This window comes from Somniosus microcephalus, chromosome 8, assembly GCF_052327205.1.
Source record: "Somniosus microcephalus isolate GS21.2 chromosome 8, FLI_Smic_1.0, whole genome shotgun sequence".
NCBI classification, from domain to species: Eukaryota; Metazoa; Chordata; class Chondrichthyes; order Squaliformes; family Somniosidae; genus Somniosus; species Somniosus microcephalus.
This window is the reverse complement of record NC_140994.1, coordinates 158154038-158165667: the sequence shown is the minus strand read 5'-3', so window position 1 is coordinate 158165667 and position 11630 is coordinate 158154038. Positions and strand designations below refer to the sequence as shown.

General features: G+C 44.5%; 1 protein-coding gene across 1 annotated transcript in view; it reads left to right on the top strand.

Annotated features, from left to right (window-relative positions):
• Positions 1–2705: 2705 nt before the first annotated feature.
• cdhr2 (cadherin related family member 2) overlaps positions 2706–11630 on the top strand; it is a 243476-nt gene continuing 234551 nt past the window's right edge. Inside the window, exon 1 of the mRNA XM_085995270.1 lies at positions 2706–2781. The gene's annotated coding sequence lies outside the window, so the exon portion shown is untranslated. The remainder of the gene's footprint in view (positions 2782–11630) is intronic.

Here is an 11630-nt window from a genome sequence, read left to right as displayed (position 1 = left end):
ACCCAGGACTAGATAACGAGATCAGCAGGACATTAAAAACAATGAAGGTAATTCCAGACCAGAGATGGGCCTTTACCAGCCGTTTAAGACATTTTAAAATATAATAACTACCCCGCTGTGCTCCCAGCCTGCCAAAAATAAAACAAAGACTAACCTGATTTTGGGCGGGAAGTGAAGCCTCTGAAGAAAAGGTATAACTGGAGTTACAGTTGGAGAGCTGGTTAGAGTTGCGAGCTGGAACACAGTTGCAAGCTTGGTGACAGTTGCAACTTGTGTCGAGTTTGAATCCGGACAGCCAGAAGAAGAAAGAGGCACTCACAGGAGGAAGAAGAAAGCCAACATCGAGAAGGCCGTCTCGAAGCCAGCGTCCCGCCCTGGGGAAACACATCGGGAGATCATCAACCATCCCCGGGCCGTTGCCGGAACGAGAGGCCATCGACCCAACTTGGGAGAAGAAACAAAAAAAAATAAAGGTCCCAAGAGAAGAAACCTTCCAGCCACCCCGGCTCGGGAGAAGAGAGAAAAGGAACCTGAAGAAGTGATGGGAGCCAGCCCAAGGCTCCTCTAACCAGGGTCGAGCCGACGATCCTCGACCCCGCCGACATCCAGGCCCGCCGGTGTCCAGCCGCCCCCGACCCCCACCTCAGGAGAGCGGTGTGGCGCAGCTCGCAGGGGCTCCATGATCCACGTGGAGACGAAACACCTGAAAGGACCAAACACAGACTCGATTTCAAAACCTTGCACATCCTGGTGAGCATGCTTCTGGCCCTTCACAATCAGATCTAGATAGGTTTAATAAGGGGGTGGATTTTAAGGGTACAATTAACATGAGTTGTTGTCCCTCGATGTTCCGTGTGTTTCCTTATTTCATGATGATCTTTGTAGAGTATAAGATGCCTGTTTTTGCCTTAGTTAGTACTGTGTCGTTATGATTTGTTTGTGTGTTTTTCCCTCCCATGTACTCTCTTATCTGCTTGCATTTGATTTGATATTTTTCCTTATGCAATAAAATTTCATTTTGTTTCATCAAACTTGGTCTATAAGAGTTTTCTCTACATTGTAGTTCCTGCACCTAAGTCCAGAATACAGAATCTAAGGGGCGAGTGGGTCGAACCACTCAAGGTTTACTGTGCAAGAGAGAGAGGCCTCTAGAGAGAGAAACCTCAGGGAAACCTCTCGAGGAAAACCCCTTGTATACTTGCCTCCTACCATCTCATATCAGAGAATTTCAGGCTGTTCGAATATGTGATGTTCTATTATGTGCTGGCAACAGGTAACCTTCTTCACCACCAGTGTGTACTTGGAAAATTACCTCCCTAGAATACATTCTCATTGACATCTCTTTGAGTTCCAGATGATTTCACAGCTCTTGTTGGTTTGAGCAGGACTCTGGAAGGCTGGCACTGTGCTGATCCAACATGACAGCTTTTTAAAAGAATCAAGAAGAGGGTGACAATGACACCTGTTTCTTATGAAAATCCTTCCATAGGATCCACAGTAAATAAAGCACACCAGAACCATTGTGAACCAAATAAGAAGAAATTAGTGCTGGAGGGAACTTCTATCATAAAAGAATGTCCTGCTCAACAGGTCCTTAACATCAACCATATCGTAAATCCATTATTTCCATCTTTTCCACCAATTTTCTATCTTCCCTTTCCTCCTCTTCTGTAGGCATTAACTTCTTGCTGGGATACTGTTCATGGGCATTTGTTTCCCTTAAATATATTGTCAAAGTGCCAATTCTTCAAATGACTGTCTGGACAGTGAATGTTGAAAGGCAAGGAGCATCAAGGCAGAACCTATGCCCATACGTATGCATTTCCGAGGATGATTTTTCTCTTTGCTAACCCAGGGGTACTGAGGGCAATTGTAGAGCCTTTACTGCAGCTGTGGCTGAGGTCAGCTGCTCAACATAAACCATGGGTTGAGTTGGGGGCCTTCTGGTCTGTGTGGCTCAGCTCTTACTGTTTTAACCTGCTGAGCCAATAAAGCTGTTTTAATGAAAGAATCCACTGAATGCTAGTGAATGTTAATCAGTTTCAAAAGAAATATTGTTATTGAACATCAGTGAACGCTGGCGATGTGTTATAGAAAATAAACACATTCTTGATGTTTGTTTGACATAAATTGTACCCACCTTATTAGATGGCCTTGTAAGCATCCATTTTTATTCTTTATATAATAATTTATAGGTTTACATTTCTTTTGCATCAGTGGTGATTTTATTACTTCTGGCATCAGAAACCAGTACTGTCTGTTAGCTGTGCCAAATGCAGTGTTTTAAGAATAACTAATTAACTAACCTCTCAACAAACCTCTCAATCATCAGCCTGTATGGTGGCAGAAGCAGCAGCATAATCACTCTGCTGCATAAGCACCTGTTTCATTAACTAGAGAGCAAGGTCCTGGTGTATACAATTCTGGCAGTTGTTAAAACACACAGCAAAAATGCAAGGAATTAAACAACACCCACTCTGCTGCATTCGTGTTTCTGTGCTTTATGTATTAAGATGATATGTTGATAATTTTCATACATTCTTAACCAGTTTACGAACAAATGGTCATGTTCATATCAGATGATTTTTTTTTCCTTCTGACGCACGATAAATGGAAGAGTTTCCAGGCATTGGCAGGAACCTTTTGGCTGTGATTTGTTAATGATTACCATTTACAATGTGGGAAGGCCTACTGCTTCAAAAGTAAAACAAGTAAAAGTCCATCCGTGTCAACCAACAAAGAGAGAGTAGGTTTACCAACAAGAATGCTCCAGTACAAATCGTAAGTATTTACATCTGCTTTGAGCTTTTCGTAGACAAATTCATTACTTCGTCAAAATTATCCTGTGATAATTTGTTACTGGTTTGGTGACATCTGTTAAACCTGGTGGCATAAAGAGAACAATTGAAAGTTTGGGTATTATAGACCGGTAAGCCTGACATCGGTAGTGGAGAAATTGCTAGAGTCCATTATAAAAGATGTAATAGCAGAGCACTTGGAAAACAGTGACAGGATCGGACAAAGTCAACATGGATTTACAAAAGGTAAATCGTGCTTGACTGGAATTTTTTGAGAATGTAACTGGTAGAATAGATAAGGGAGAACCAGTGGATGTGGTGTATTTGGACTTTCAGAAGGCTTTCGATAAGGTCCTGTATAAGAGGTTAGCGTGTAAAGTTAAAGCACATGGGATTGGGGGCAAGGTACTGACTTGGATAGAGAACTGGTTGGCAAACAGGAAGCAAAGAGTTGGAATAAACGGGTCTTTTTCCGAGTGGCAGGCAGTGACTAGTGGGGTACCGCAGGGATTGGTGCTAGGACCCCAGCTATTCACAATATATATTAATGATCTAGACGAGGGAACTAGATGTAATATCTCCAAGTTTGCAGATGACACAAAGCTGGGTGGGCGTGTGTGCTGTGTGGAGGATGTCGAGAAACTCCAGTATGATTTGGACAGGTTGGTTGATTGGGCAGATGCTTAGCAGATGCAGTATAATGTGGATAAATGCGAGGTGGCAAAAACAGGAAGGCAGATTATTATCTGAGCAGCAATAGATTGGGAGAAGGGGAGTGCAACGAGACCTGGGTGTCCTTGTGCACCAGTCACTGAAGGTAAGCATGCAGGTGCAGCAGGCGGTTAAGAAGGCAAATGGTATGTTGGCCTTCATAGCGAGAGGATTTGAGTACAGGAGCAAGGATGTCTTGCTGCAGTTGTACAGGGCCTTGGTGAGACCACACCTTGAGTATTGTATGCAGTTTTGGTCGCCTTATCTGAGGAAGGATGTTCTTGCCATGGAGGGAGTGCAGCGAAGATTCACCAGACTGATACCTGGGATGGCAGGAATGACGTATGAGGAGAGATTGGGTCGATTGGGCTTATATTCGCTGGAGTTTAGAAGAATGAGAGGGGATCTCATTTAAACTTATAAAATTCTAACAGGACTAGACAGACTAGATGCAGGACGGATGTTCCCGATGGTGGGGGAGTCCAGAACCAGAGGTCACAGTCTAATGATAAGGGGTAAGCCATTTAGGACAGAGATGAGGAGGAATTTGTTTACCCAGAGAGTGGTGAACCTGTGGAATTCTCTACCACAAAAGGCAGTTGAGGCCAATTCATTAAATATATTCAAGAAGGAGTTAGATATATTTCTTAAGGCTAAAGGGATCAAGGGATATGGGGAGAAAGCAGGGACAGGGTACTGAATCTGGATGATCAGCCATGATCTCATTAAATAGCGGAGCAGGCTCGAGGGGCCGAATAGCCTACTCCTGCTCCTATCTTCTATGTTTCTATGTTTGTATATGTTTCTATGTGTGGTCATTTACCATTCTTGAAAACAATTTATTGAAAACAGTGCATACATTTGAATTACAGTATTTTCTCTTTATTTCAGAATGCATTGTGTCTAGTGGAAAATTATTAGTATATCGCTAGCGGGTTACACCTTGCAGAAAAGACATTTACTTTCATTATCAATTACATATATTACTGACCATTGCTCTCTGATAAGAAATGGCTACTGGATCTCTTTCCATCTTAGTTTTTCCCTTTTTCCCTTTACTAACCACATTAGCCAACCCAATCCCCCACCACATATCAATCCCTGCCAAATGCAGAAGAGGAGGTAAGCCAGGCCCTCTGTTAATGCTGCTGTTGGATATGTTTGATTCAAGGCTTGTGAGGCCTAGGCTCATCACCTGATGATTGTCTCCCTCCTTCCCACTCTCTGGAGAAGCACCTTTTCTTTACTCAGTACTGAGACCCCGGCTAAAATTGGAAATTGCTGTCACAACCCATCCCCTACCTAGCATAGTGTATTGTAGCACCAAAGTGTGCTTTCAGTGCCCGTGACTGTTTACCTTTTGATACTGAAAAATCACTTTGGATTTCAAAATCCACACAGTCCCCTTCATGTAGAGTTTGTAAGAGTTATTTTATATAAAAAAGACTCCCAATTATTTTGGAAATTTCTGTGTGCATCGGATCCCCTACTTAAATTTTGCCCTAAAGAGCAAGAGCAGCATGATATGACTGCGCAATTTCACCATACTACTGCATTTGAGAAAGAACAGTGGTCAATGGAGACTAATATTGGGCAGGGTGTAAAACTGGCATTCTATCTGTTCCTGTGGGTTTCCCGCCCAGCGAGTTAGGTTAGATTAACCCCCTTAGTGTCACCTGCAGATGTGTCGTGGATAAAGCAAATGTTCTGAGGAGTATGATAATGCTCAAAAACAATTTGCAACTTGGTAGGTTTTAGTGCCCATAGTCAGCTAATGCTAGCTATTCCTGACTTTGCTGCCTCTGATCGGTCTCCATGGTGTGAGATGCTCCAGCTGCCATTGAAATGAATGGAACTGCTTAGAGATTTACATTGGCTGCCCTGAATATGCCATTGGAGTGGTTCAGGATTCAAGTAATGCTACAAAATGCATTTCTCATAGCAGATAAACAATGCAATTAAAATTAAGATATTTTATTTATAGTGCGTTCAATTCAAAAATAACACAATTTTAAATAGGGTATGCGATGTAGAGAAAGCCTTGGACTCAGACTTCACCTCGCCTTTGAGTGAAATAAAAAGGTGTGAGTTGTGAACCTGGAACTAAATGACGAGGTGAGCCGGAGCACATGAATACTCTGTCTTGTATCCATTTTATTCTAGACACATAGGAAGGAAAATTGGACATCACACATACTCCATGAATGGTGTTGAAATAGCTAATGTAGAAGTTAAAAAACACCCAGGAGACTGAATGGGCTGGATGCTTGGAATGTCCAAACATTGCAGAGCAGCAGTCAGCAAAACCAATAGAATTGTGAACTATCTGGCCAAAACAATGGAGTACAAGTCAGGGGAAGCCATGATCAAGCTGTATAGTGCTCTGGTTAGACCACACCATGAGCACTGTGGACACTGAGATACAAGTGTGATGGAATACTCTCCACTTGCCTGGATGAGTGCAGCTCCAGCAACACTCAAAACACTCAACACCATCCAGGACAAAGCAGCCCACTTGATTGGCACCCCATCCACCACTTTAAACATTCACTTGCTCCACCACCAGCACACCATAGCTGCAGTATGTACCATCTACAATATGCATTGCAGCAACTCGCCAAGGCTTCTTCGACAACACCTCCCAAACCCAAGACCTCTGCCACCTAGAAGGACAAGTGCAGCAGGCACATGGGAACACCACCACCCCCAAGTTCCCCTCCGCTTCAAACATCCTTCCTGATTTGGAAATATATTGCTGTTTCTTCATGGTCGCTGGATTAAAATCCTGGAACTCCCTCTCCAGCAACACTGTGGGAGTGCCTTCACCACACGGACTGCGGCGGTTCAAGAAGGCGGCTCACCACCACCTTCTCAAGGGCAATTAGGGATGGGCAATAACTGCTGGCCTTGCCAGCGATGCCCACATTCAGCGAATGAATTAAAAAAAAACAAGAGGGGCATTCATGAGCCAAAAGGATGATCCCCAGTCTTAGAGGTCTCAGTCTTATCTATAATTATCTTGTGATCTTATTCCATTTTTATGAAGTCATCAGAGGAGTTAGAAAGAAAAAACTTGCATTTGTATAGCACTTTTCACGACCTCAGGACATCCCAAAGCTTTACAGCCAATGAAGTACTTTTGAAGCGCAGTCACTGTTGTAATGTAGAGAAACGCGGCAGCCAATTTACACACAGCAAGGTCCCACATACAGCAATGGGATAATGACCAGATAATCTGCTTTAGTGGTTTTGGTTGAAGGATACATAGTCCCCTGCTCTTCTTCGAAATAGTGCTATGGGATGTTTTATGTCCACCTGAGAGGGCAGACAGGGCCTTGGTTTAATGTCTCATCCGAAAGGCGCCACCTCCGACACTGCAGCACTCCCTCAGTACTGCACTGAAGTGTCAGCCTAGATTATGTGCTAAAGTCACTGGAGTGGGGCTTGAACCCACGCCTAGCACTGAGTCATGGCTGGTACTTAATCTTAATAAGTACAGCTAAATAATTCATTTTAGACATGGTGATTACATGAGGACCTGTGGGATACTATTTATATCCTACACTAGACTGATCCAACATCTCAAGAGGATCAAAACCTTGAGTAAATTCTGGTCTTTGGTATGTAGTGATGATATAGATCTATTCAATTGTTGCTCATGTGTTCTGTTAATACCACATGTTAGGTAACTGAAACCAAAATGATAAACATTTGATGTAAAGTTTAGTTTAAAATTAACGTGCAGATTGCAGTTATTCTAGTGACAACGCTGTGAAAGTTACTTTTTTCTCGTTGTGATGTCATGATATGAATATATTTATAATCATGCGTGGTATAAAATACGATGCAAATTAGCTGATATTTAAACAATGAAGGAACACAATCCAAAGTCCCAAAAGTCCAGTGCTGGTCCATTAAATGAATCAGATTAATTGACTTATTTGTCTAAAATGTTAATTGAATTGCTTTTCTTGTGTGTAGTTCCACTCACAAAGTGTACAGTTACATTAATAGAAGAAAAAAGGAAAAACAAGGCATATTGGTTAACATTGTCAAAAGTTTGTGTTACGATCACTGAAGGCGTTAATGGGTTATGCAAGGACATTATATTAATTTAGTTTGATTGTGGCTGTGTTTTCCCATTGACATTATCTATTTCTAAATTACCAATATACTGCACTTTGAAATGTTATTTCACTAAATTCCTGACTGCCTGACAGTACAATCTTATCTCCATGCTCCATGTTTAACACTGGTACAAAGGTTCAAACAAGATGGCTCATTTAGGAATGCAGGGACCGATTTGGCCTGACATCAGTGGTAGGGAAAATGCTAGAATCTATTATTAGGGACGTGGTAACAGGGAACTTAGAAAATCATAATATGACTGGGCAGAGTCAACATGGATTTATGAAAGGGAAATAGGCCTAGAAATTCAGTTAGGGGCGCCCAGCTCGCCCGGGCGCCGGAATTACCGATGCGCGCGGAGCCACTTGCGCCAGCGGGAAATTCAGTTTCAGCGCCCCAAGTTGAAGCCGGCCGCTAAACAAGGGGCGCCGAAACTGAATATCGGCGTGTAAAGTGCCGCAGCGCCACCTGCTGCGGCATGGCAGCCTGCGGTACTGCAGGCCTTCCTCTAATTCTTAAGGGGGAGGTGCCTGCAACAGCGCGATCCCCGCTTGCGAGTGCCGGCAAATGAGCCCGGCACCAAGGAGAAGTGCCGGGCTCTCTGGAAACAGCCGGCAATGCCGCGGGGCGGGGGGGGTGTAGGAGGCCGGGGAAGGAGGTGCGGGCAGGCGGCCGCCGAAAAAGCGGCCGGCCGCACCTCCACCTTAAATCGCCCCACTACCGGCACAGGTAGGCCCCGTGTACCGGTCGCTGTTTGCGGCCGGCGCGGGGGAGGCGGCAGCAACCAAATATGGCCAGCGGGGCGATAGCGGGGCGCTGCGCACACCGATGACGTCATCGGTGGCGGCGCAGCGCTAATGGCTAACGCCGCCATTAGTGCCCCGCTAAATATCGCGGTAGGTTTGCACAGTGGCGCAAAAGCCCTCTTTGGGCGCAAACTGGTGGCGCAGGCCACTGAATTTCTAGGCCATAGTGTTTGACAAATTTAATAGTTTTTTGAGGTTGTAACTAACAGAGTAGATAAGAGGAAACCAGTGGATGTTGTGTATTTGGATTTTCAGAAAGCATTCGATAAGGTGCCACATGTCATGAATCTCACCATTCATGTAGAAATGACTCATGAGATAACACTGGGCGGCCAGCTGGTGGCGCCGTCCAAGGAAACTATAAATACTCAGGCGTGGGCCCAGCTTGCTCAGGACGTTTTTGTAACCAGAAACTAGTGATGTAACTAGAAGCTCATGGTTGTGAAACAGTTGATTAAAGCCTTGTTTTATACTCAAACCAAGTACTTAGTAGTTTCCTTATGTCAATTTAATCAACTGTTTATTGGCTCCACGCTCTGAGTGATTCTGGGAACAGCCAGCTATGACTTCAACTGTAGAAGGAAACTCCGATGTAGTAATCAATCCATCATGAACAAACTACTCAGACCCGCCTGTCTTGACCTGGACCCGAATTCACCTACAACTGCTAAGGTATGGAAACACTGGTATTGTACCTTCAGCAACTTCCTCAGGGTGTGTGGTGAAAATGTTCCTGATAAATTAGAGATACTTGCCAATTATGTATCTCCTCATGTGTTTGACTATATCGAAGACTGTGTAGACTATGACTCCGCTATTCTAATATTACAGCGACTATATGTTAAGGCCCCAAACGAAATTTTTGCTCGGCATCTACCGGCCACAACTCGACATCAACCTGGGGAATCACTTGACGAATTCCTCCAAAAGCTTCGCAGGCTCAGCAAGGATTATAATCTTAAAGCTGTCACAGCTGAGCAGTACCAGGAGGAGTTAATTTGAGATTCCTTTATTAATGGGATTGCATCTCCCTTCATATACCAGCACCTGTTGGAGAATAAAACCCTTGAGTTACAGGCTGCCTATGACCAGGCATGTTCTCTGGACTTAGCAAAGAGGAATGCAGTTACCTATCTTTTAATACATGCACGGGCTGCTGCTATCACTTTTAGTGACTCCTTCGATAGGCCTCGGGCGGAAGCCCTCACTGATGATGACACTAAACTAGCCGATGACAACCCTACCCTAGGAGCCTTCACTGATGATGACCCTGCCCTAGTGGCATCTTGGCAATCTGGAAGGAAGTGTTTCTTCTGTGGAGGTGCATTCCACTATAGGAAATTTTGTCTTGCTCGTAACGCAACCTGCAATCATTGCAGTAAGAAAGGTCACTTTTCTAAGATATGCCAGTCAAGAGCCTCTGTTAGTAAGAAAGGTCACTTTTCTAAGGTATACCGGTCGAGAGCCCCTGTTAGTTTTGCAGCTACTACCTATAAAACTGCTCCACCCCCAAGAACCACTACTAAGGTTACAGCTGTCAAGGGTAAAACTGCTCCTCCTCCCATCACAGCTGTTTTTCCCCAAAGTCTACCCCATGCAGCCATGAAGGTTTCGGTAAATGGACACATTTTGAGTGCATTAGTCGACTCATACAGCTCTGACAGCTTCATTAGTGAGCGGGCTGTCAGTAAGTTAAAACTGCGTATTTACCCCTCGGACAGGGAAATTGCAATGGCTCTGACGACACTGACCACCAACTCTTCCGGCTTTTGTCTTGTCGATTAATTCTCAATGGCCGCACTTACTTCTCCACCCGGCTCGGGGTGCTCAAAAACCTATGTAGTGATGTGCTCCTGGGACAGGATTTCCAGAAACAACACAAAAGACTTACTTTCAAGTTTGGAGGGTCAAAGCCCGAGCTTACTATTTCCAAAGTACCGTTTTGTGCACTTCCGGCGGCTTCGCTGGATGAGCCCTCCTTGTTTGCCAATCTTTCACCCCGATGTAAGCCCATAGTCACTAAAACATGATGTTTCAGCCAAGATGATCTATCCTTTATCGAGGCAGAGATCTCTCGCCTTCTAGCTGACGGTATCATTGAGCCATGTTCATCTTCCTGGCGGGCTCAAGTCGTCGTTGTTAAAAATCCTCTGAAGCAACACAAGAAATGTCTTTGCATCGATTACTCGCAAACTATTAACCAGTATACTGACCTGGATGCCTACCCACTACCACGCATTGATGACATGGTCAATAACCTTGCCAACTACAAGGTATTTTCAACTTTTGACTTCAAGAGCGCATACCATCAAGTACCGTTAAAAGACTCTGACAAAAAGTATACGGCCTTTGAGGCCAATGGTTGGCTTTACCAGTTTTGTTGCCTTCCATTTGGGGTCACCAATGGGGTGGCCATCTTTGAACGGGCAATGGATAGCCCAGTCAAACAGGAGAACTTAACGGACACTTTTCCATATCTGGATAATATCACCATTGCTGGTCATGACCAGAATGAGCATGATGCCAACCACCAGAAATTTTTTGACGTTCTCCGTCGTCGCAACTTAACCTTAAATGAGTCCAAATCTGTGAAATCTGTACCATCAGTCAACATCCTTGGCTACTGGGTGGGCAATGGTGTCATCAAACCGGATCCGAAGCGACTTTGTCTGCTTCAGGAGCTCCCTCCCCCTACAAATCTCATCTCTCTTCATCGGGCACTCGGCATGTTCGCCTATTATGCGAAGTGGATACCCCACATCTCCGACAAGGTCCAGCCCCTGCTTCATGCGAAGTCAATTCCGTTGGCGGCAACGGCTATTTCAGCTTTCAACCTCCTCAAGCGACAACTGGAAAAAGCCACGCTTCATTCCATCGATGAAAATCTCCCTTTCGTGGTCGAGTGCGATGCATCGGAGGTGGCGATCTCGGCTACCCTGAATCAAGGTGGCCGACCCGTTGCATTTCTGTCCAGAACTTTGCAGGGTCGCGAGCTCCAATATCCTCCTGTTGCGAAGGAGGCTACAGCTATCATCGAAGCAGTATGTAAATGGAGTCATTTTCTCGCTCGTCGCCATTTCATGTTTATAACCGATCAGCACTCCGTGGCCTTTATGCTGGATAACCGGAAATGCACTAAGATCAAGAATAACAAAACACAGCTCTGGAGGATGAAATTGGCCGCCTT